The following is a 26435-nucleotide window of genomic DNA, read 5'->3' on the forward strand; positions in this document are numbered from 1 at the left end:
GGACATGCTTTGCAAAGGCTATTTCATTTTTGTCACTGAACAGTTATTGTTTATTACATTTATTAAGATCTTGGAGTGTGCCATGGAGAAGTGCAAAGTAAGCATAAGACCATAATAATAAAGTGTAATAACCTGTCTGTAGAAATACAAGACCAGAATGTACATATATCCTCATTTAACTGTGCTTAAGAGGTTACTTCTGAACATATTTGCATATATCTGAAAAAGTATGCACTACATAGGAATGAATAATAGTCATATAAAACACCTTTTCCATGGAAGTGTGTTTACCATACATTGCATTTTGACAATACAATCTATGCAAGAAAAAATTATCAATTTGGAAAACCATTAGGGGTCTGATTGAAAGCCTGTTGGATCAATAAAAAGGCTCCCATTGATTTCAGTGGGTTTGGAATCTAGCCTGTATAGAGTAAAACAAATTTGATTTTTATTTGGTTTCCAGTTTTCAATTGCCTGATTCTCCAGTTCTCAATTTTTTTTGCAAAAATAGTCAGTGGTACAGTAATTTAGATTCCCTTAACATTCTAAGTGTATTATTCACAGTTTCCAAGCATTTCCCTATGTGCTTTTTATCAAGACTGTCAATCATTATCAGTTAGTATAACACTGGCTTTGAATTAAGCAGACTATGGTACCTGACAAGAATTTTAAAAAGAGAGAAAAACCTTAGCAATACAATAATTAACATGTTTGTTTAGTAGGTCCTGATCCTGCAAATGATGATTGATTGGCGATCCTTCGACTTGAGGATGATCTCTACTATGGATTTACATATGGGTCCTGAGATGACACAGGAGTCAAATCCTGGAATCGCAACTCCGACCACAGAAGGTACAGACATTTTGTGGCAGGTCATCTGCCTGCTTGGAGAAAGTTCTTTCTTTTTCCTTCCCCGTCTCTCTCTCTCTCTCTCTCTCTCCAGCTTCAAGGGCAAGGCACTTCTCCCTGAAGCGGGCCACTCCCTGATGGAGGATGTGGTGCCATTGGGGTCAGTGATGTCTACATCAGTTACATCCTGCAAATACTCATGCACGTACTGTACTTCTAGCAGATGAGTAGTCTCAAAATGATGTCAATAAAATGTCTTGGTCCAAAGGCTATGGGGACTAGAGTCTTGTATGTAAAGGATCTACACAATTCTTTCTTTTCCCCCACCTCCTACATCAGAAAGGGTAAGGAAAGGTCAGCAAACAAAACAATTATTATTACTCTGTACAAACATGAAGCTAGGGTCCTGATCAGAGACTCTCACAGCCTAAAGACAGGTGACACATGGTGGGTGGGCAGAGAGGCAGAAGGATACAACCAATTACTATGGATGGGAATGGATTTAAGCACATTCTTAAATGTTCTGCTGAACTGTGGCCTCGTTCCTTGACTTCTGTAAGACTGCCAAACAGGCTTGTCAATAAGTTGCAACCATGTATGAAACTTATTTTGACAAATATTAATTTAAAAATAACTTTGAGAAGAAGCTGCTGTCTACTTTCAAAATAGACACTTGGTCTAAACATTCCAACTTTCTGCAGTCCAGTGCAATATAAACCCTTCATATAGCCAGGCAATATCAATTTAACTCTCGTAACATATTAACTTTTACATAACAATAATTTATAAATAGCACTGTTTAAGTGGGGTTTTTTTGCTCAACATTTTTCACCTACTAAGTTACTTTCATTCATCTTGTAGGATGTATTCTCCTGTCTGCACAATGCAGTATGTGTATTTGTGTATGTATATACATCATGGGCTACACAATGTGGTGTGGTGCAATATGAAGTCTTTGAGGGTGAACTTGGGAGGACTCTGTTATTCCAGTGATAAAGTCAAGGATGCACATCCTCTTCAAAAAGAGTTAATAAATGCTAATGACCCTGCTGTTTTTCTATTTGTGCCACATATATTACAAAAAACCTTACTTCTAATATGTTTGCCTGCATTTCAAAGAGCTCACTGTCATTATTTTTCATATCATTCCCCATAAAAGGCAACCAGAATCAGGAGTACAACTTTGTAGATCTTTGGAGGTAGGGAAAAATATTAACCAAGACCTCTGAAAAATCCTACTTATCAGAGCTCTCCTCCATAAATAAAGCTGCAGTTGTAGAACCTTGTATCTCCGGAATTGAGGTCTAGAACCAAGTTCTGGTTGTCCTATTTGTAGATGTCTTCTGTTTCCAGTAATACAAAGGATGGGGATAGTAAGCAGTGTGTGGGTGAGGTGATCAAAAGTGCATGATAAATGCAATTCATTACATGGATATCATCATTGCATAACTGTGTATATGTCTTCACTCTATGAAAAACACTAATATATTAGGGGGAGAGAGAATATATTCTGATATAGTGCATTTGATGTGACACTGTGGTCGGTTTTTTTCCCTTCCAATCTTGTGGCTGATTCAAGTTCTATTGCAGTCAAGGGAAAGACTTTCTTTACAAACAGGGCAGACTAGGACCGTGATCTTCAATGTCACTGCTCCATGGCAAGACCTCTATGTATCTGACTTTCATCATTTATCACTTGTTCATAGGCAAATTCTGCCCTGACAGTCACTTTCCTTAACTTTGAGTGAGAATTCAACACTGCCTGTCATGGTGTCTATATACTGCCTGAAAGGAGGGGGAAGTGAGGGAGAAGAGAGAGAGAGAGAAATGTGTTACGCCTAATCCTGCAAACACTTACACATAGGAGTAGCCCTATTGATGCTACTTATGTGTAAGTGTTTGCAGGGTTACCAACTAGTAACTTTATGAAGAATATCAAGACGCTTAGGATAAAGTCCCAGCTCTAGGAATCAGCTGCTTATCTGAGAATCTCTACTTAATTTATAGTGAAAGTTTCTCACTCTCTGGTTACAGAGAAAAGCTTGAAAACTCTGAATCCAAAACACTTTGACACCAGAAGGCAAATAAAAAGAACCTCCTATATTTAATCTCATGTCATGAGATTGGTTTAAAGTCTTTGGGGGACAGATTCGATATTTTGGGACAGTGGGGTTTGGCTGTAATGAATGGAGAGAGCTGTACAAGGCCTGTTTCACTTAAGCTCGAAGTCCAGGCTTAAGTGGTATGCAGAGTGAGAGGCACTGTGACTCATTGGGGCCAGGGCCACACAAATGTGGGGCAAACGCTGAAGGGAGGCCTTGAGGGTGATGGATTGTAGCATGAACTCACCCTATAGTAGCAGCTCCTATCCATCAGGGCTGGGTTTGCTCCCTTGCTCAGGTACTGCAATCTGGCATACAGTGTCACAGCACCACTCAGGTGCCTAGCCTAGCTACCCCTCCATCATGACAGAGGCGTGGCTGCATGTCTTCATGACACTGTGTGCAAGGTTGCAATGACACTTGGTTTGGGGCCCTCTCAAATGGGGGACACTGAGCAGTTGTTGGTCAGCACATTCATTCTGCATTGCACAGTGCAGTGAGATGGCGGCAGGTTATGCAGCTGCTGCCACTTTGACCCTCATGGGCAGCAGGAGGTGATCAGACGACCCGACCTGATCCAAGCCCAGGAGAATTGGGTGTTTTTCCTACCTGAACCAGACACTTGTAGTTGGGCTCTATCAGGTTGCAAGGCTCTCGGTCCTAGTTATATTCTCTCTCTCTCTCTGTATCAAGACTACCACATATTCCAGACAAAGCGAACAGCTGCAACAAGACTTACTGCAAAAGACGCATCCCAGAATAGCCTACAGCCTAGAGATCAGGGCACTCGCTGAGAGGGCAGAGACCTGGCTCAAGTTTCAACACTAGAGTGAGACTTGAACCTGGGTCTCCCGCATCCCCAGCTGAATACCCTGGAATGAAATTTTTTCAACTTCTTTGATATGCTGAAAACTTTGAAAAACTTTTGCTTTTGTTTCAACCTGAAACAACTTTCTTTTTTTTCTTGAAAGTGCCAGTGAATTGAAAAATCAGCTATTCACCCAGCTCTCATTAAGAGACAGAGCATAAACGAGAGAAATTGTGCCCCAGATCCAATCCAAGCTAATTCCAGAGCAACACATTTTTGAGTTCTAGAGGTTCAAGGTCTTGCAAATTAAACTTCGGTAAAGGACAAGCTTTGTGAAGCACATAATTGCAAGTGACCGTATAACCTTATCCCTTAGGGATGTCATCTGGGCCCGATGCCTCCATTCTATTGAGCTCTTTGCCTTTGATGAGAGCGCTGAAGTTCACGGTTTGTTATACAGAATCACCAGCAGTATAAAGAAAAATGTGGATCCGCTTATAGATGCCTTCGGTATTATTTTTTTTTTTTAAACCCTACAAGTCATTGCTGAAGAGGTTAACTGAGTGATCGTTATGTTTCACTAAACATATCTTACACAGGACAACTCTATAAAATTAACCTAATATGCCTTTTCAATAGGTTACTGAAATATTTGTTCTGAATTGCAAATGTAACCCCCCCACCACCCTTTTTTTTTAAGTCAGTCATTCATAAACCAGCCCTGAATTCTGTAGATGTCTTTGTCATAACAAGTTCCTTGGGGAGGAAATAAATCAGAAAAACCACTTTAAGGTTATAAGTTTCTCACTGTGACAATTCCTTATTCCTGGAGAGCTATGGTAAGTTTCATCCTGACTCGGTGACTAAACATCTTAAACAAGATGATAGAGAGAAAAAAGGACAAGGGATAATGCATTTCCAGTACAGAGTTTTGGATGAATTAGCATTCATGATCACGTCTGTGAAGTTCTGTTTACTCATTTCCACCAGCACACAGTATTTATGTGAATAATACAGTGGTCCTACAAATAGTAGCTAAGTGAGGTTGGTTATTTGTGAATATATTCTCAAATCTGTTTTCTCTTTATTCAAACAGCTCTAGCCTTAACCATTTTTGTGCATTTGATTCCAGAATATTGAATACTGAATTAAATCTAGTTTATAACCTGTGCCAGACAAATGGCCTGATTTTTGCCATTGTGTTCTACAGGAAGTCAGTGGAAGTAACAATTATAGAAGAACTAGCTGGGTGTGGTTTGGGTTTTGTTTTTTATACAACAAAATTGGAAAGATGCTCCATTTTTTTATTGATAATTGTATATCATTTTGGTGAACATCACCAGATCTCATTAAACTAATCTGAGTTATGTGTACATATTAAGGATTATATTTTTAAAACTCTACAGTCTATAATGCTTTGAATATTAACTACTAAAACTTAAATAGCTAAGACATTGCTATCACTCATTATATGGTGGGGGAGAGTTAATTAAGCATGAAGCTAATATTTAATGTTTTTCAAGCTTTAGATAAGTAAAGTAGGCTAATATGTCAAACAACTATATAATAGATTATGCTGGACAATGTTCTAATGTACATTGGTAGCCACTGGCAGCTAAAGGCCTTGTGGGAGCCAGTGATCCATCACTCACGGTGACAACTTGGCCATACTCTTTCTACTTGCTGCCAGATGGAGGGAGGGTTTAGAAGTAACAGGGCAGGCAGAAATTCTTAAGTAGCCAGCCAAAGTGGGTGTAGGGCTACTTTGTGCCTACAGAGTACTGCAAAGCATCCTTAATTGGCCAGTGGGAAGGCCCACAGAAGATAAGGGGGAATTGCTGGCAAAAATAAATCTGAATAAAGTTTTCTTCTGTATCCTTGTGCACCCAATGTACAGTGGGTTTTTCAGGAGGCCTGTGCCTCTGGCAGGTGCTGGAAGTAGTTAGTCTGCATGTCACCTCAAGGCTTTTAGCAAAGGGCTGAGATCAATCATTTGACTCCTAAGGTCCCCGGGGAGGGGAAGGGGAGAGAGGTTATAGTTTAGGTGGAATCTTAACAGCTTTAGAAAGGTAGTTTGGTGGAGCTGCCACATGCAGTTCTAATACACTTGCTGAAACCATTGGGATTTTTAGAAAATGCAGGAAAAAAATCTCTGCTGCTAGACTTTAGTGTCCCCATGCCTTATTTCTTGAACGTCCTTCTAAAAAAAATCTGTGGGAAGTCTGCTGCCCCTAAAAGTGCTCTGGCACTGAATATTGGAGTGTGCCCACTTTGCTTTAGAATATTCCTGGCTTCAAATTTGATGGTGCAAAAAAATCCTCTATAATGATTTGCCATTTACCTGAGGCTTGGAGAGAGAAGAGGCAGAGATGTTTTCTTTTGACCCTACCAAAGTGTGGAGTGCACTGTGGGTAGAGTATCTTCCCTCCTCAGCCTAAAGAGGGTTAGGGATGTCTGCCTCTCAGGGCTTGGATAAACTTGGGAGGAGTTGGTGACTTTTCAAAGCTGAAAGCCTGGTCTTGGAGCCAAGTGGGTGAAAAGTTCCAGGAACTCAAGGAAGCCTGAGAACAATGTTACATCTTGGTTGGCTGGAGCTTAATGGGGTCCTGTGACAGCAGCAAGCAGGGCTGCTAGCACTAATGTACAGCACATATAGAAGCAGGTTTCCTTAGGAGCTCTATCTTATTTCACTGGATTAAAAACAATAACTAGTAATATTGAGAGAGAAAATAGATGTTCCCCTATGATAAGACAGTAAAGGAAAATAAAGTGGAACAGTACACAACACCCCACAGTCAATAAACATGAGACAGGAAAAGTCATGAGGTCACTAAAAAGCAGTGGTGTACCTGCTGAAGTGAGATCAGTGCACTGTTCTAGTTACTCATCACATAATGGCTAAACATAAATCTCTAAAACTGCTCACCAGATCTGATTAAAGAACTGTTTTGTCACCATTTAGAAAAGTAATGTTTTCTGGTGTGGGTGAATACATTCCAACCTCTGCATTAGTGATATATTTCTAATTTTAATGTCATTGACCACCCTCAAGTGCTATTAGATCATTTGAGATCAGTAACCAAACATCAAAGTCCAGAATGCTAGGGCTAGGAGAAATGACAGTAAATCATCTTTATTTTAAAATTGACTTGTGGGAATAGCACAGACGAATCTGAGGGCCATGAGTATGTGTATAATAGTGGATATGTAAACACACACATATAAGCTTCTGCAAACGTTCACCTAATAATAACCAAATCTTGAGTGATTAAGTCATATCTGTATTATGGATTGATGGCTTGCAAAATGTCACTTAGAAAAGAAGCAAAAAGAAAAGGACTACTTGTGGCACCTGAGAGACTAACAAATTTATTTGAGCATAAGCTTTTGTGAGCTACAGCTTACTTCATCGGATGCATTCAGTGGAAAATACAGTGGGGAGATCTATATACATAGAGAACATGAAACAATGGGTGTTACCATACACACTGTAACCAGAGTGATCACTTAAGATGAGCTATTACCAGCAGGAGGGAGGGGAGGCCTTTTGTAGTGATAATCAAGGTGGGCCATTTCCAGCAGATGACAAGAATGTCTGAGGAACAGTGTGGGGTGGGGGGAATAAACATGGGGAAATAGTTTTACTTTGTGTAATGACCCATCCACTCCCAATATCAACAAATCCGCACAGACACACCCCTGGAACCGTGACCAGGGGTATTCTATCTGCTACCCAAGATCCATAAACCTGGAAATCCTGGACACCCCATCATTTCAGGAATTGGCACCCTGACAGCAGGATTATCTGGCTATGGAGACTCCCTCCTCGGCCCTACGCTACCAGCACTCCCAGCTATCTTCGAGACACCACTGACTTCCTGAGGAAACTACAATCCATCGGTGATCTTCCTGAAAACACCATCCTGGCCACTATGGATGTAGAAGCCTTCTACACCAACATTCCACACAAAGATGGACTACGAGCCATCAGGAACAGTATCCCCAATAATGTCACGGCAAACCTGGTGACTGAACTTTGTGACTTTGTCCTCACCCATAACTATTTCACATTTGGGGACAATGTATACCTTCAAATCAGCGGCACTGCTATGGGTACCCGCATGGCCCCACAGTATGCCAACATTTTTATGGCTGACTTAGAACAACGCTTCCTCAGCTCTCGTCCCCTAATGCCCCTACTCTACTTGCGCTACATTGATGACATCTTCATCATCTGGACCCATTGAAAAGAAGTCCTTGAGGAATTCCACCATGATTTCAACAATTTCCATCCCACCATCAACCTCAGCCTGGACCAGTCCACACAAGAGATCCACTTCCTGGACACTACGGTGCTATAAGCGATGGTCACATAAACACCACCCTATACCAGAAACCTACTGACCGCTATTCCTACCTACATGCCTCCAGCTTTCACCCAGACCACACCACACGATCTGTCGTCTACAGCCAAGCTCTATGATACAACCGCATTTGCTCCAACCCCTCAGACAGAGACAAACATCTCTATCAAGCATTTTTACAACTACAGTACCCACCTGCTGAAGTGAAGAAACAGATTGACAGAGCCAGAAGAGTACCCAGAAGTCACCTACTACAGGACAGGCCCAACAAAGAAAATAACAGAATGCCACTAGCCATCATCTTCAGCCCCCAACTAAAACCTCTCCAACGCATCATCAAAGATCTACAACCTATCCTGAAGGATGATCCATCACTCTCACAGATCTTGGGAGACAGGCCAGTCCTTGCTTACAGACAGCCCCCCAATCTGAAGCAAATACTCACCAGCAACCACAAACCACACAACGGAACCACTAACCCAGGAACCTATCCTTGCAGCAAATTCCGTTGCCAACTGTGTCCACATATCTATTCAGGGGACACCATCATAGGTCCTAATCACATCAGCCACACTATCAGAGGCTCGTTCACCTGCACATCCACCAATGTGATATATGCCATCATTTGCCAGCAATGCCCCTCTGCCATGTACATTGGTCAGACTGGACAGTCTCTACATAAAAGAATAAATGGACACAAATCAGATGTCAAGAATTATAACATTCAAAAACCGGTTGGAGAACACTTCAATCTCTCTGGTCACTCGATTACAGACCTAAAAGTGGCAATATGTCAACAAAAAAACTTCAGAAACAGACTCCAATGAGAGACTGCTGAATTGGAATTAATTTGCAAACTGGATACAATTAACTTAGGCTTGAATAGAGACTGGGAGTGGATGGGTCATTACAGAAAGTAAAACTACTTCCCCATGTTTATTCCCCCCCTCCCCCACTGTTCCTCAGACATTCTTGTCAACTGCTGGAAATGGCCCACCTTGATTATCACTACAAAAGGTTCCCCCCCCCCCACTCTCCTGCTGGTAATAGCTCATCTTAAGTGATCACTCTGGTTACAGTGTGTATGGTAACACCCATTGTTTCATGTTCTCTATGTATATAAATCTCTCCACTGTATTTTCCACTGAATGCATCCGATGAAGTGAGCTATAGCTCACGAAAGCTTATGCTCAAATAAATTGTTTAGTCTCTAAGGTGCCACAAGTACTCCTTTTCTTTTTGCAAATACAGACTAACACGGCTGCTACTTTGAAACCTTAGAAATGAAGCCAATTTTGAATTATGAGCAAAAAATTGAAACTAAAAATACTACTTTGAATCTGCAAATTTGTGTGTGGTGGGGGAGAAATGTTCCCTTCTCCATGAAAGTAAGGTTTTTCAAGCCAAACACTGAATGATCCTGATCAATAGCAATGGTAGTTGTCTCCAAAATAATTGAATGTCAATGGATTCTATGAACAGTAAAAAGCCACTTTTCAGGATGTAGATTGTTCTAAAGTAGCCAAGGGAGATGTTTCCTCTTACTAGAATCTTACTGTCAGTCTGTTTCTTTATGACATTTGGGGAGCACAGGTAACAGAAAAAACAGGTACAGTAATGTACTGCAGAAATAACACCTAAGTGGTGTTACCTGTCAGAATTTGCTATATGCTTATACAAAGAGTGGGTCTAGCTAAAATTATTTTAAAATATTTTCATCTGCAAACCATAACTTTTTTCAGCTACTTTGAATGTTCTAGCTGTTACTGTCTAGTGTGATACATCATGTTAGGTATGTAAAGTAGGCACGTGTGATTTATACAAGCTGATGTTATACTTTGGAGCACAATGCTTCATACTGTGCTATGTCAAGCAGTGAATTTGTAAAGATGTCAGTCTCTGAAAAAAGATAACCAATAAAAACAACCAAAAATCTCTAAACACTACTACTTTTGACATAGAAAAATAACTGGGAAGACTGATCCACAGACTTGCAGGGAAATATTTGTTAGCTTGCTATTCATGTATAGTAAATAGAGCTTTTTTTAAAAAAAATAGGAAAATTATTTTCAAAATGATTTTGAAATGGATTGTATTTTCACTATAGCTGAAATTATCAAAATCAACACTTCATTTACAAAAAAAAATCTTACTAAAGAGCAGGATTTGGGTAAATCAAAAATTATCTTTATTTAGAAAATGATCTCAGACTCATTAAATTACTATAGAAATTTCTATTATTGAGTGTCAGAATTTTTTTGCAAAAAATCAGAACTTGTCTTTTTTTTTCAAAACCTTTCATTTTCATGTAGGGGAAAAGGAAATTTTTTGGGTTGGAAAAAAACTCCTTTTTGTGAAAAGTTGTGACCACTCTTATTGTAAGTGGTAAAAACCTCTCTGCTGCTACCAGAGGATCTCCTGTGCAGAGAAGGGAGTCGAGCAATATTTCCTATGGATATGCACGAGTGTTAATCCGCTATCAGAGGTCTGTAGGTACATGTCCCAGGCTCATAATCCATTATCAGAAAGTATGAGCTTCCTTTGAGAGAAACATTCGAATCCCATGTTTCACTGGTAACAGATTAAACCAATCAGAGTTGAGTTGTGAGGATGGACTCCTGCAATGAACCAGACTATTCTCTCTCCAGCCTGTCTAGCAGGTACAGTTAAGATCAGTAAAATTGACATTTTTTAGGAAAGTCAATGGTAGAATTTTTTCTAATTTACTGTTGGATTCTTGAGTTCTCTTCCTTCAAATCTCACAATTTTCACTATAGAAACACTTTAAAAAAACATTATCGTAGGGAGGTCAGGTGGAAGTGTGTTCTTGAAGTACTCAGAGATGGAATGACACTTTAACCCATCCCAATGGCTGGCTAAAGAAGGCACATCCTCAGCCCCAAAAGAGGATTTAAAAAAAAAACAAAAACCATTCACTCCTCCTTTGGGAGCAGTAGTTATTGGATTTCTTTTCCCAATTATTGCATTTTTAAATGACTTTATGCAATGAATCAAACACAGGAAACTGATTTCTTCATATTTCATTTGTTTTTTGGGGTGGGGAGTTTTGTTAACACCATATTGCTATTCTTAATGCATTTCACATTTCATCGCAGAAATCAGTGTGGAATTTCTTTCCATGCCTATTGCAGTTTGTGACTCACTGCAGAATTCACCCCCTCATGTTTTCTTCTACTTTCCCCCACCCCCAAAATATTGTTTTCTGTCGCTCAGTCAAACACTATCTTTGCTTCATTGAGAGCTTTCATCATTTAATCTGTTGAAGGGTTGCCAATTTTGGTTGGACTTTTTCCTGGAGGCTTCATCACATGACATAACCTTTAATTAAAGATTAATCTTTAATTCCTGGGGACTCCAGGACAATTGTGGAGGGTTGGCAACTCTAACCTGCTGCCTGATATAATTCCCAGTGGTTGAGCACACGGCTACCAATGTGCTGCTGGTAAGCATCCTCTCTCTGGGCTGTTCAGCCTTTGTAGTTTTAACATGAAGGGGAAGAAATGGGTGCATTTTAAAGCTGACCTGTTTTCTATGCAGGGTGAATGTTCTCACCCTTTCTGTACACACAATCTCCAAATCTTAAAGTGAGATTTGCAAACCTTCTTCCCAGTTCCCACAGCACTTAGTTTACCTGTGTGCAAGTGAGCGTGAATGTGAGCAAGCTCTAACCTTAATGACACAGTGGTGGCTTTAAATGACTGTGTATGACAAAGGATGACATGAAGGTGCATTTTCCTAGCAAAAGCTGCTGGAGGATCTCATGCAGGCATTATGGCTCTAGGAGCCAAGTGTGCAGCTGTTGTATCACCTGCTGGCTGCCCAGCGGGGAGAGGGAAAAGTCTATGGCTGAATTTCCACTTCATCTCGAGAGAAACTTGCGTTAGCAGTGTCTAGACTGCAGCACACTCTGTGTTTAGGGAACGGTTGCCAAATCTTAAATCTGTCTCATCAACCAGAGAATGCTACTCATGGATGGTTGTAAGAGTATACACTTGTTTCCATAAATTGACTGCCAGACACATTTAAATTGGATTGGGCTTGAATGAGTGTAACACGTTCTATGTTTTTGTAGTCATTCCTGATCATAAGATTAAACAAAAAATTGTATCTACATGGGGAACAAATATTTCATGGGCTCATTAATCTAGCAGAGAAAGGTAGCACTTGAGTCAATGGCTGGAAGTTGAAGCTAGACAAACTCAGATTAGAAATAAGGTGTAAACTTTTAACAGTGAGGGTAATTAACCAAAGGAACAACTTATCTCTATTACTGACAATTTTTTAAATTAAGATTGGGTGTTTTTCTAAAAATATATGCTCTAGGAATCACTTTGGAGGAGTTCTATGGGCTGGGTCAGACTAGGGGTCAGACTAGGTGATCACAATGGTCTGTTCCGACCTTGGAATCTATGAATGTGCCTGGCCTGTGTGCAAGGAGGACAGGAAGACTTTTTGGCTCACACCTTACACCAGTGCAAGGTCAGACACTGGCAAGCCCTAAAAGAGCAGGCAGAAAGTTTAAAAATAAAGTAAACACACTTAGTATTACAGCATCATGTTTCATTCCAGAGACTAAGCGTCTGTGAGATAAAGCCACCCTGGACAGCCCTAGCTTTGTCAGACTCTGGAAATATTATGATTAGCTCCAAGTGTTTTCAGAACAGACATTACCAGCCAGAGACTAAGGCCAGGTCTACACTACCACTTACTTCAGTCGCTCAGAGGTGTGAATAAGCCACACACACACACGCCCCCGAGCAACATAAGTTACACCAACCGAAGTGCTGGTGTGGAAAGTGCTATGTTGACAGGAGAGCTTCTCCCGCTGACATAGCTACCGCCTCTCATGAAGGTGGATTTATTATGCCAACGGGAGAGCTCTCTCCCCTTGGCATAGAGCATCTTCACCAGATGTGCTGCATCAGTGCAGCTGCACCACTGTAGTGCTTCTAGTGTAGACTAGCCATGAGACAAATGGAAACGAAAAAGTAATGAGCTTATGTTTTTAGGGAATTACCACCGCTAGACATTCTTCCCCTTTTTACTTAATTTTTTTATTAGGCATTTCACTCTGGATAATGAATATGGTGGTTTGGTTTTGGTTTACCTCCTCAAGAGGCGTCCTCTCTCTTTAGCATTGCAAAGACTTCATGAAGGAAACAAATGCAATTCCCTAAGATGGTGGAGTCTGACGTACAGAAAGTGATGCTATTTATAAAAAAATATATATATATATTTTGGTAAACTAGTCTTTTAATACCTTTTACAGACAAATCAAGAAGAAGGTGATAAGAGAATAAAACTTGTTTTCATGCTACTAAAAATATATAGAAAGGAAAAAACACTGACTCTTGTCACCACAAGTTTTCATTTGCAATAATACTGGGAAAATGGTACATTCCCCAGTATTAGCGCCTAAATCACTGAATGAATGGCAACTGATTAACTAGTTTAAATAATGATTTTACTCTAAAAAAGGCTTCTTTCGTCGGACTCCACAGGAAAGGCGACAAGACACCAGGAATGTGGTTAACTAGGCCACAAATTTAAGTAACAAATCTGTGAACTATTCAGCAATCTAGTGCCAGTCATCCTTCCTTTGTAATCCATACCAGCAGGGGAAGGACTACCATCTCCAACCCATTAACTGGGTCCCAGCAACGGTGCTGGGCCCCAATTGCCCTTCCCCCCATACAAGGATTAAAGTAATGGAGAAGAGGGGGTGGTTTCACTGCAGTATCACACATTAGAAGCCTCAGCCCCATTTCCAATGCTGGGCACCTGCCAGGTTGAGACATTAATTTTACAACCTAGCCTACCCACTAGGTCCGTGGGCTGCTGAGAGGAAGGTGGAAAAACCCCACCCAGGTCAGTCTGACAGAAAAATTCCTTCCCAGACCTCAAAAGGCAACTCGTATGATACCCACAGTGAGTCCCAAAACCCTAGTCCTGCTCTTATATTTGGGTGGGGAGGGGGAGAAATGTGGGGTCTTTTCCTCAGGATGTAGAAAGACGGGGGCAAGCGGTAGGGTTTTTCCCAGGCCAGAAGGGAGGGACCGTGTGCTCTTCTAGTTTCTATTGCCTTTATTATGCAGGAAGTCAAAGTCCCCAAATCTTCCTTTTCAATTAAAAAATCTTTTATACATATCTAAGCTGGACTTTAAAAATTGTCAGAGATGGAGAGTCCATCATGAACCTCATTAAACTGTTCCTGTGGTTGTTTACCCTCACTGTTAAAAACATGCACCTTATTTCCAATTAATTATCAGACTTCCCTTGGGTGCACAGCAATCAATAGGCCTGTGTTGCATCCTTCTGTCTAACCAAGGATCCCCCCTCCTGCCCATCTCAAACTCCCAAGGAAGCCGTGTGCATAAGGAGGGGAGGAAACAAAATGGGAGGGCAATGTTTAAAGGCGTTTGCTTTCCCTTGTTGGCCCAGATAAAGACTTCCTACCTCTGAGGCTGCTGGGAGGAGGTGAAGAGGGGTATTGAATAAGTCTTCAAATAGAAGGTTATTAAAACAAAAAAAAATGTAAAACCAGGGTTGCTCTGATGATCCAGCATAGCATTTTGTGTTATCAGACTAGGGAGTTTGATTCTCTGCTGCCTCACAACTTCAGTGAGACTTTAGCCTTATGCAAGCAGTAGGTGTAAAATGCAGCCATTCTGAATTAGTATCACCACTCACTCTGCCCTGGTATAAGTTTCTTTTGAGGTCAATAGGAGTCTTCAATAACTTGAATAGGCTAAGAACTAAGCCCTAGTTACTACATAAGGATGCATCTTAAAAGGAGTCCTGGACTTTGGAACATTGACCTCCCAAATGTCAAATAAGTATAAAGAATACAGGGGTCCGGGCCGGGGGGGGAGGGGGATTTGGATAAAACAATGATTCACTATAATTTGTTGGTTTTGGGGACATGACCATGACCATGTTTGCAGATAATTTAGGAGTGAATAATCTAGACTGTTGCATTTTTCTAACCACTTTCTGAGCAAATATTAAAAAGAAAGTAACTGAGAACTAATCAAAATTCAAGTAATAAATTGAGACTCCATTCCCTTTCCCCAGTATAGAAATGAATTTCCTTTTCTAAATTTCCCCTTCTAGCTAACACAAGGGAGAAGTAATAGTTTTTCCTTAAAATGTAGGCTTTCTCTTTGAATACTTTGCACTTTACTGCAAAAAATAAAGTCTATGGTGTATTGCTCTGTCCCTTCAAATGATAAATGGTGAAGAATTGGGGACCACACAAATGCCTCACCATAAAAAACAATTTGATATATTGCTACAGTTCTGTTAAATAAAATAATGGCTATATCAAATACTTTGCTCAATATATGAAAGTTATAAATCTTCAAATGAATAATTTTTGTGCTGCCACATCCGCTGCCACGTCCACCACCATTGGCTCTGGCACTTGTTAGGGTTCCTCTTGGATTCTGGGTACCAGGACTCCAGTGGAGCTATACTACTAGGAATCCTCCTGGTCACAGAGGCCTCAGGACCCTTTAAGGAACAAATGGGTAACATCTGTGAAGCCAGGGGGGAGGACTTTTCTTGGTCCTGGTCCACTGAAACTCTGTCTCATGTTGCAATTCATAAACTTTGGCTAATGTCAGCTATTTAGTGGAGCAAGATGAAAATGAATCCTGAAATCAATCTAGTGTTTAGTATAGCAGGTGATCCTCTAAACTACATAAGTCTAGTATTGAGCAAAATGAAACAGACATTTGCTTTCATCAACCCCAATGTAGCATTAACAGATTGTCACTTTTAATCTTAAATATGTAGACATTTTTAGCCATTCTAGCAGCAAGGTTTTGGCAAAGAACTACCAAACTGGCACTTATCAGAACAATTAGACATCAGGGAAGACATAAGTTAAAACAAAATGTGTATTTCTTAAGCATACAAATGGATTGGAGTTGCACCCTCCCTGGCAATCAGCAAATGCCTTTGGAAGTAAAAACAAAACTCCACATATTTGACATACACTGATAACAACTAGATTTTATGAATTGCCTGCACATATTGTAAATAGACTAGACAAAATCCTGAGTCTATCCATTTATTTCTCTCTCTTGCTCTGACATGTTGAAAAGAATGTTAAGACAAATATATAACTGATATTTTAACCCTACTTCAAATTATTTAATTCTTGGGTATTTTTAAATATGTACAAAGCCAAAACAGGTGATAAGTTTTATCTTCTTATTACCGGTAAAGAGAACTAAGAATAGTTTTTACAGATTTTGATCTAAGAAATAAAGTTTCACTTTATTGTTAAACAGAAATTTGTCAAAAGAAATAGAGAGAGAATTATGATGTCTTTGAAATTTGATGTATAAATGCATCGGGCTAGTCAGAGTTCTGCTGATAAGGCAAGGAAATCTAATTGATGTTGAATTCCATGACATTAGTACTTGTGCTTCAGCAATGTTCATTACGTGGCTGCTTTACGTCAGCCACCAAAACAACATCAAATTTCATTTCTGATTTTGGAGAAACCCAGCCGGTCTTTCTACAGGAATCATTACTGAAATAGTAATGTGAAAATAGAGACAAGGTATTCTGTACTGACATACATCAGTCTGGTCTTCATTGATTTTATTTATTCTAGTTTGACTCAATTCACTTCTACAGAAAAAATAAATATACATTAATAAAATACATTGACTATCCAAAATTCTATAATAGGTCAATATAAATAAATAACAATACGACTCCTAAAGAAATCCTACATATATATCTGCTGTGTATCCCTCAGTCGCCAAGGCCTACAAAAAGAGATGTTCGGCCAGACAGAGTGAGTGATGCTGTAACCAGTGATAGGTCACCCATCTGGGAGGTGGGAGACCCAATGTCCCCTCTCCCATGGCTATTTAATTATTTATACACAGTGGAACAGCTTTACCACAAGACTGAGGGTGCCCCATATCAGAATGTCCGAGAGCTCAGTGGTTAAGCATGTTCCCGAGAAGTAGGAGGCCTGTTCAAATTCTCTCTTCCCATCAAGCAGGGGAGGAAATTGAGCCTGGGTCCCTCTGAAAGGGGAAGGGGCAGGGAAAGCCTTTCAATCATCACTGCCCTGAAGGAGGTAATCACAGTTCTGCAGCTTGCAAGGAGGTTGTGGCAGTTTGGGGAATGTCTGTGTCCAGGTATGAGTGCTGTTTGGTTTTATGAGCACTAGTTACAAGTTTAACGTATGCTGTGAATTAGATCATCCATTTTGTAGCAGGAACTTGAGGTAGTGAGGAAGCTATGTCTGGAAAGGTGTGATAAAGCAATCAAGGGCTATCAGCAACTGAATGGCCCTCACCTGCTTCAATAAAGGGGTTTCTGCCAGTAGGAGCCACTGTCTTTGAATGGATAATCCCTTCACAGAAACCGCTTTTGGGGAGAAGGGGGCCTGGAATTCCCCCCAGTACACAGCTGGGAGGGCTGCAGTTTTTTCATGTTAGCCAGAAAGGCAGAGACCTTTTTTTTAAAAGGTGTGCTTGTCTATGCCAAAGGAAGCCATTTTCACAAGTGAAACAGAAGACTCAGCAGAAGAGAGTGGGGGAAGGAGGGTCCTTGCTTCTCCTAAATACCTGGACCAAATGTGGGAGCTTGCATAAAGGAGGTGAGATCAGAAGGAAGGGGAGTGTGTTCAGGAATGGTTATTTTCCAAAGATCTTTACCTCCCTTGTGCTTTTTAAGAGGCGTGTGAGAGAGAAATTCCTTTGCTAAGCTCACATTTCCTTGCTTTACAGCCATATTATCTCTGAAGGGTGTAACTAGGAAAACCCGAGCACAAGCAATCTAATGAGCTGCAGATTTAGAAGGGCTGCGGCAGTGGTTCTGGGGTCTAGGCAGCCAGACTGCAGGATCCCACTATCCAAGGCAGGTGTTAGATCTGGGTTTTACCTGGACATGTACCTGTGAGACTCAGAACTAGAACAAGAACTGGTTATTACCAAGACCCAGAGGGTTTAGGAGCATGTGGGATTCAGAGGCTGGATCCCATTACAACAAACCAGTGGCTGTTAAAACTCCAGGTTGTGACAGGAATCCTTGGCACTTTCCTGTAGTGAAAGTAGCAGTCCACATTTGTGTACTTTCTGGATTTTAAACCTCCTCTAGTTAACTAGTGGGCTGGATATATACTTTATGACAAGTTTCATTCCAACCAAAATAATCGTGGGTTTTCCCTAACCTACATATACAAATTCAAAAAGCAAATGAGAAAAATGAGGGGGGAAATATTACGTGGTATTTCTTTTCCTCAGTGTGGAGATTTATGGGAATAAAATGTTTGTTTAGCTGAGTGTGTTGTAAGAAAGGGAAAATATATAAAAAAATAATCTTATCTCTGCAGTAGCCTTCAAACAGGGGTCTAGAATTGGGTCTTAACACAGCCGAAGTACAGTCTGCATTCATGCTGAGATTGGACACACACTATGTTCCAAGAACAAACTGCGTAAATTACAGTCTAGAGTATGGACAGAGTCTTAGTAAGGTGACTGATTTTTGTACCAAACACCCAAGATGAGCTTTAATGGATATTTATTTGCAAGCTGGGAAACCTCAAAACAACTATGAAAACTGGCTAATGGCTGAAACTGGTCAGTGGGCATTACAATTCAACTACATTCGGTATGTTAACTTTTGGGGTGAGGGAAGTGGTTATAAAATGAAATATTAAATTTACAGAATTATTCATATACTCAAACAGCAAGCTGTGGTATCCACTTGATTTACCATTTCAAGGGGAAAGTAAATTCTGTAACTAGATTCTAGCCACAGATACAATCCATCTGTTACTCCCTCTTCTTTAGACTAAAGACTGGTGAAATTTACTGTGTGATGTGCCTTATGAAAGGCTTTTTAAGTGACTGACACATCATGTGGTATATTTCACTTCTTTAGTTACTCTACCTTCTTTTATCATTTCAAATATTGACATTAGTTCTCTTTTTTTTTTTTTCCTCTTCACACTTCAGTATATTCTATCTCCTGTTGCTATGAAAAGTGATGAAACGGGGAGTCAAGGAAAGCTTTGCATGCCACCTGCAGAAAGGGTTGCAGAGAATATAGTGTCTCGTGCAGAAGTGAAGAATTCAACACAAAATAGTCATCTTGTTGTAAGATACTAGAGGAAATAGTTATCTACTGTGAGCACATAGAGAAAGGTTTCGAGGCTGAGCAGCCAGAAATCACTCAGGGAAAATTAACTGTTGTAACTGACTTGATCTGGAATAGGTAATGTAATGGATGAAAGTAGTAAGAGAGATGGGGTGTGGGAAAATATCTGAAAGCACTGACAATCCTCCCCTTCTCCCAGCAGCTAGGAGGAACAGGGGAGTCACTCTCCAAGGACAAGAGGATTCCAACTGAGGAGAGAGGGGATAAAATTGACTTTAAGCTGTCTTGCAGTCATGTTATGCTTAGGGCAGCTAGGAACTGTAATTTAAAGTGACCACAGGGATGATCTAAATTGTATTTGTTTGTTCCACTTCTGCCCTCCCCCAGCACATATTTCCTGGTACACCCCCACACTAGAGAACTCCACAGCTGTTTTAAGGACCCATAGGTGCTGTTGAAGTAGCACGAAGGTACCTTAACATGGGTCAGAATCAGGACTGATGGGAGGGGGCAATTGTACTCAAGTCCCAAGCTCACAGGTGGGGGGCAAAATGTCTGTAAATAAAAGTGAAATGAGAGTGAACATGATGTACTGGGACCTAAATTTCTCTTGAAGAGCTGCCCAGCTCTGGGAATCTAGGGAGACTTGTCCTCAACCTCTAGTGCAGTGGAGTAGGGGGTAGCTATACTTTGTCTTCCAACATCCTCATGTGAATGAGAGTGTTGAGGAGACATGGTGACTTCGCTTCTTAAAGATCTAGCATGGGATGCCACCATACTCTCTCTAATGCCCAGAAGGCACTATGCACTGAGAGGCACTGGTCATGGAGCTGCCACGCAAGCAGCAGAGGTGAGTCTCACAGGAGCCATATTTTGCCCTTTAGTGTAAATGTTGGGTTGATTTTAACTTTAAATCTTAACTGTCATTTACTCTAATCTAAATGGATTCTAATGGATGTGGTTATTAGTGAACTAATTACACTAGCTGGAAACTGCATCATTCAGTCTGAATTCCATTTCTAGCTTTTAAGGTAACCTTATGTAACACACTGATTGTGATAATTAACCTATCTTAGGGCTTTCTTCTAGAATAGCTCAAACAAATCTAAATGATAGTTTTTGCACACTTTTGTCTAGTTAGATTGTAAACTTTTGGGGACAGGGACTGTCTATTACCCTGTACTTGTATAATAACAGCACAATCTTGGTCAATCCCTAGGCACTACCATAATAAACATGATTAATAATACTAGTAATTTTAATTAGAATAATGTCTTTGTCAATTGCAAAACTAAAAATGACCTGATAAAAGTTTCACAGCAGCAGGCTTCCCTCTCTTTCCCCTATATTGCTTGTTATCTACACTTGGGTCACATCTAAAATTTTGCCTCCACTCTGCAAGTGTGGTTTGGTTTTGTTTGTTTTTTTTCACAGGTGGGACCCTCTGCTGGCACAGAGACTCACTGAAGTAAAATGGTATTCTGCATGGGCAGGATGCACGGGAGGGTCAGGGACTTGGATTACAAACACTTTGGACAGAGGCTATGTGGCTAATCAATAAAAATAGCATTTTTTTTTGGTCCATGAAAACTAAAGAGAAAATGTATTGCTAAACAATTACTATTCGGGTATATATGCTAAGAGACCTAGCACAGGCAAAGTTCTGTTCTGGTGTAAATTGATGTAACTCCACTGACTTTAGTGGAGCTCAATCTGCCCACACCAAGGCTAAATTTATTCCATAGAGAGTTCACCAAAAAATTATTTTTGCATAACATAGTCTTATATATGTTTCTCTGCCCCATCCCCTAAACTCACTATGGGAAATCTAACTGCTTTCCGCGTTTCTTTTGTACGTACAATGTGCAGCTGTATGCTGCAGGTATAGTCAAGGGGGTGCATTGTTCTTTCTGTAAGCTTTCCTTACATAATAAAGCAGTTTCCTGATTCCCAAAAGAGCCAGTGGTGTAACTGCACGACCGCCAAATAAACTCAGAGAAGATTGGAACAAACAATTATTTGACAGAATTATTTCAAAACCCAAAGGGTGTTTGGATAATAACTAAAGCGTATCATGGCAGAAATAATAAAAACATGGTTCTTATTGCAGGAATGTTAATTAACTCAATACACTTAGACCTGGGGTTGTGATATACTCATTTTTAAAAAGTATATTTAGTTCTTTTTACATAAATCAGCAGATGTTTTGCCTGAATATGGACGGCAGAGTCGGGCCCATAGTGTCTCTTCCTCTTCTTCTCTAAGGCCTTGACTCAGTAAAACATTTACACCTGTATTCAACTCTGAGCACATACGTAGCCCCATTAAGGGAAGTCTGGATTCATCAATATACTTAAATACACTTGTAATATTAGGCACATGACTGCACATGCTTACAGACCTTGCTTAACTGGGGCCTTTACTGAGTGGACCTAAAATTAAGCACAGACCTGAGGGCTTTCCTGAATTAATTGGATCGAAGTGGAGGGTTTTTACTGGCCCTGATTCTAGAGAGCACTTAAGCATGTGTTTAAGAACATACTTAAATTCCATTGACTTCAATCCAGTTTAATCACATGATTAAAGTTAAGCATGGGCTTAATTGCTCTTCTGAATAGGGGTGTTTTCCTGAATTGTCGCTTCTAGGATCAGGGCTTTCACTCTAGGAAAAAGATTGTATTAACCCAAAGATTCCTGCCAGTTTTCCCTCCCACATCTTATTACTCACTGCCACTTCCCCTTCAAGCACATGATTTCCACCCCCCCCCCCCCGCCCGCCCGGTACAGAAAGTGGAAGGGGGAGAGAGGATGGGATGGGATGAGATGAAACAAAGCTGCCCTTGCACCTAGTTTTCATACTTTTACAACATCCCAGGATTAGGATCATCATCATACATGCCACAATTGTTCCCGATCTCCATCTTCTCTTGAGCTGGGCCGAAAACATAAAGTTTGGGATATGTGACCGGTTATCTGTGTTTCTAAGGAGAAAATAAAATTATCTACAGATAATCTATAGATTATCTTAATTTTTTTTCCTTTTGACTTGGTTATAGATTTGACTGCAGCTATACAATCACAAACATCCTTCCCTCCCACCCCCGCAGAAATCCAGAGCTGGTAGACGTTTCATTCTTAATTAGTGTTTGTATGCGTGGGAGACAGGTTACAACAGGGACATTACTTAGTCTCTGGTGAATGGGGAGTTAACTTTTCAACTCATCTGCCATTTTTTTTTTATTGCACAGGTGCTCTAGGAAAGACTAAACATTGGCTGCTTGGGAGCTAGAAGGGAAGCTGCTAATAGGAGTCGGGGCTAAACATTCAAGATCATAGAATGAAGCTGAACTCCAGCCTGGTGAGTTCTATTACTCTTTACCTTCTGTTAACTTGTTTTGTTTGCATTATCCCTTGTGGTCTATACCTGCATTTCTGCTAAGTTATTTCACTTTCTTATGGCTTCCCTAGGCCTGCTAGAGGGGGAGAATGTTTCACAAGGTGATTCAATAGCAGATCTCATAATTTTTAAGGTGAATTTGATTTTTTTTCCCCTACAGACAGGGTTGTTTGTTTTCTGAGTATTTAATTTTGTATTTGGAAAATTAAAAAGAAAGTCAAACAAGAAGGAAAAACCAGGTGTGATAGGATCTATGCCTTTTAGTCCAGTTCTAGCTATCTCTGTATTGAGCTGAGGCCTTATGAAAAATTTTGGTCAGTCTTGGACTTGGGTGTATCCCTATGCCATTGAGAGACTTAAACGTCTTGGTTTGATGAGAAACTCAAAGTGAGAGACTAAAGAGAAACAAAAACAAACAGACTACATTTTCCTTAAAAACAACGGTTTAACTAAAAGCATCAGTGCTCCAGATAATATTGAAAAAGATTCTGAGCTGAAAATGAAGACTAATCATATCTCATCATATCTTAAATATAGTGATGTTATACAGTACATAGAAGCAGTCTTGTCCATAGGACCACCTTCTTTGGTGATCCCTACTAGTTCTTTATCAGTGCAGCCTTGTTCTCTTATATGCATTTAGTTCCCTGCATGTCTTTCATGGGGAGGGAGCTGGCTCTTCTAAAATTTGACAGAAACTAGCTGTTGTAATCTTAACCTGGGCATTTTGCAGCTGGTTTTATTTCCCACTCATCTAGCTGGTAAGCACTTGTAACTCCTGTTCTAGCTTTTCCTTTGTTTTTCATATGGTGGGAGGACTTCCTATTTTTACTGACTAAAATGGGGATAAGAAAATAGGGTCTTAGCTCTGTTTAACCTGGTTGTCAAAATGGATGCCATTTTTGCCAGCATCAGATATTAAAATGGGTACTCCAGGCTCAAAGTCTTTACAGCTTGAGTTAAACTGCCAGGCTCTGTAGCCGTGGATTGTACACAGAGGAGGACATAGCACACGTTGACCCAGTGGGTGGGTTACTTCCTCTGGACTGAAGAAGCTCATCGTGAACCTTCTGAGGCATGCAACAGGTCAAATCTTGGACAATCCCCTAATTATATGATGTCAACCATGATGACAGCTAGGAGACTGAACCAAGGACCTCCAAAGATAAATGCATGAGTCTCTACAGCTTGGCCTTAGGAGCCAGGCTCCATAATTGTGAGCTATAAAAAAACTCTCTCATCCTCTTTGGATTGGGCTGAGCAGAGAGGCTTAACACTGTCCAGCATGTTACACTTGGAAAACAGGGGCTGAGAGAAGTTATGTAGTTTGCCCAAAGCCATAAAAGGAATGTCAGAACGAGGATTAGATCTCAAGAATTCATGTTTCTCTGCCCTGTGCTCAATCAGTAGACTTCCCTTCAGTTAGTATAATGCTACTTTACCTTTAAGAAGGTGAGTCAGCATCCTGTTTTTCATTACTATAAAAGGAAATTATTTGAGAAGCCACCATAAATACTAAACATGAAGAGTGGAAAATCCATCCTTTTCCATTTTCATATATTTAGTTTGATTAATATAACTTAGGGAGAAAAAAAATCCTCTTATTTACAACTCTTAACGGATTAAGTTCTGAATTTTTGTAACTTTATGAACTTCTTAGATAAAATGGGGATGATAACATATGTGCATATTTACAGAAGTAACTTGTTTGCAAATTGCTTTACAGATGGTACTAATTAAAATCACTTAGAATAATTATAGGAGCAGATTAAATCAGATGTTTAGTCTAATACCATAGAGCAACTGAATTAATTATAGGAGAAGCTTTCTCTTATTTCCTAGGTGGAAGACAAGACTATTACTGAATTTTTAACTGCTTTATTGTAATTTTAATTTCATTTCAAGTACTGCAGTATATATTATGTTTTCATTTGTTAAGTTAATCTAATCTTTATCATGGCCCCCAATTTTTGATTCTAAATCTGTATTATCAGACTGACATAAAATCCTCTAGCACGGCTGAAGAGAAGAGGAAAATACTGGTAACAAAAAATAACTTCCAATGCCAAATTAAGATTTGTCTTGATATACACATGTAGGATAAACTCATGAATCAAAGACACCTTTAAGACTGCATGAACTGGATGATTTGAAGATTTAAGTTTATATTACTGCAAAATGACTTATGGCGCAACTGGTTTTCCTGTCTTGTTCCTGTGAATTTCAAGGTTGTTCAATGACGAGTTACCAAGGGCCAGATTTTTAAAGGTATTTAGGCACCTAAAGATGCAGAATGGTGCCTAGTGGGATTTTTATGAATGTCTAGGGGCTAGATCCATAACAAGATGTATATGTCAAACTGCCTCTTTAGACACCTAAATCCCAAACTGAGATTCGCACTGATTAGCTGCCACCTAATCCTATAGGTGCTGAAATTCCCTAGGCATCTAAGTTCCTGGTGTTGTGCACAGTCAAAGCCATTTTATGCCAAAGGCCCAGCTCATGCTTAAGCCCCACCGTGATCCTCAAACCAGGCATTCCTCACCTATCTCATCCCATCTGGACGGCATTCTTAGAGCACATATACCAAATAAGGCTCTGCACAAAATGGTGGTGGTGTTAGTGCCATTATACCCTATTGTGCAGTGGTTAAAGCACTCACTCAGAATTTTGGAGAGCTGGATTCAAATCCCACTCCCCTTAAGAGGTATAAGGTCTTGAACTCAGGTCTTCCTCTTCCCAGCTGAGTGTTCTAGTCACCAGCTATATAAAATATTCTAGGATGGGTGATTCTCAATCTCTCATGTTGAAGCTGTTCCACTTTGTGTAAAATACTTAAATAATCATTGGAGGAGGGACTTGAACATGAGCTTCCCACATCCTAGGTGAGTGCTAAAACCACTGGGCTGTAGAGTCACTGTCTCTAGGGCCTGATGGTTATTTAAATATTTTATACAAAGTAGAACAGCTTCAACAAAAGAGATGGAGGTTAAGCCTAAAATACCTCTTTAGCCCAGTGTTTGACACTCACAAGTGAAATGGGAGACCTGGGTTCAAGTCCCTGTCCCTCATCCCCCACATACAGTAGGGATGTGAATTTAGGTGTCTGCCACCCTGAATGAGTGTTCTAATCACTGGGCTATAGGATAAAAGGTGGAGAGGCACAACCGTCACTACTCTTTGTGAGAGAGGCCTAAACTGTCTTACGGACCTAAGTGTAGGAGTGGGTTCACAGCTATGAATCCCAAGCACCTTTGATAGAGGTACATAGACCACACTCCTCTCACTAGCATTTCCTATTGGCTAGCATAGGTGGCTCCCCAATCAGCTTGCTGACTTTTGTGAATTATGTTCTTGGGCATCTAATTCACCCCAGGCATTGTATAGGGAGCCTGGGTGCCTAACTCAGGGCTGCGTATTCCACTAGGCAACAGGGTATCTAAAGTTAGGCATTGAAACTCTGTGTCCCCTTTGTGGATCTAATCCTAAAGTGCCTAACTCCTATTGAAATCAATGGGACTTAGGCACTTTTGAAAATCCCACTAAGCACTCCTATCTGCATCTTTAGATAAGAATGGCCATATTGGGTCAGACCAAAGGTCCATCCAGCCCAGTATCCTGTCTACCGACAGTGACCAATGCCAGGTGCCCCAGAGGGAGTGAACCTAACAGGTAATGATCAAGTGATCTCTCTCCTGCCATCCATCTCCACCCTCTGACAAACAGAGGCTAGGGACACCATTCCTTACCCATCCTGGCTA

General features: G+C 40.3%; 1 long non-coding RNA gene across 1 annotated transcript in view; it reads left to right on the forward strand.

The window, feature by feature from the left end:
• Nucleotides 1–17571: 17571 nt before the first annotated feature.
• Nucleotides 17572–26435, forward strand: part of LOC122465496 — a 50545-nt gene continuing 41681 nt past the window's right edge. The window contains exons 1-2 of the long non-coding RNA XR_006290397.1: nt 17572–17775; nt 22526–22635. This is a non-coding gene — a long non-coding RNA (uncharacterized LOC122465496). The remainder of the gene's footprint in view (nt 17776–22525; nt 22636–26435) is intronic.

Source organism: Chelonia mydas, chromosome 4, assembly GCF_015237465.2.
Source record: "Chelonia mydas isolate rCheMyd1 chromosome 4, rCheMyd1.pri.v2, whole genome shotgun sequence".
Classification (NCBI taxonomy): domain Eukaryota; kingdom Metazoa; phylum Chordata; order Testudines; family Cheloniidae; genus Chelonia; species Chelonia mydas.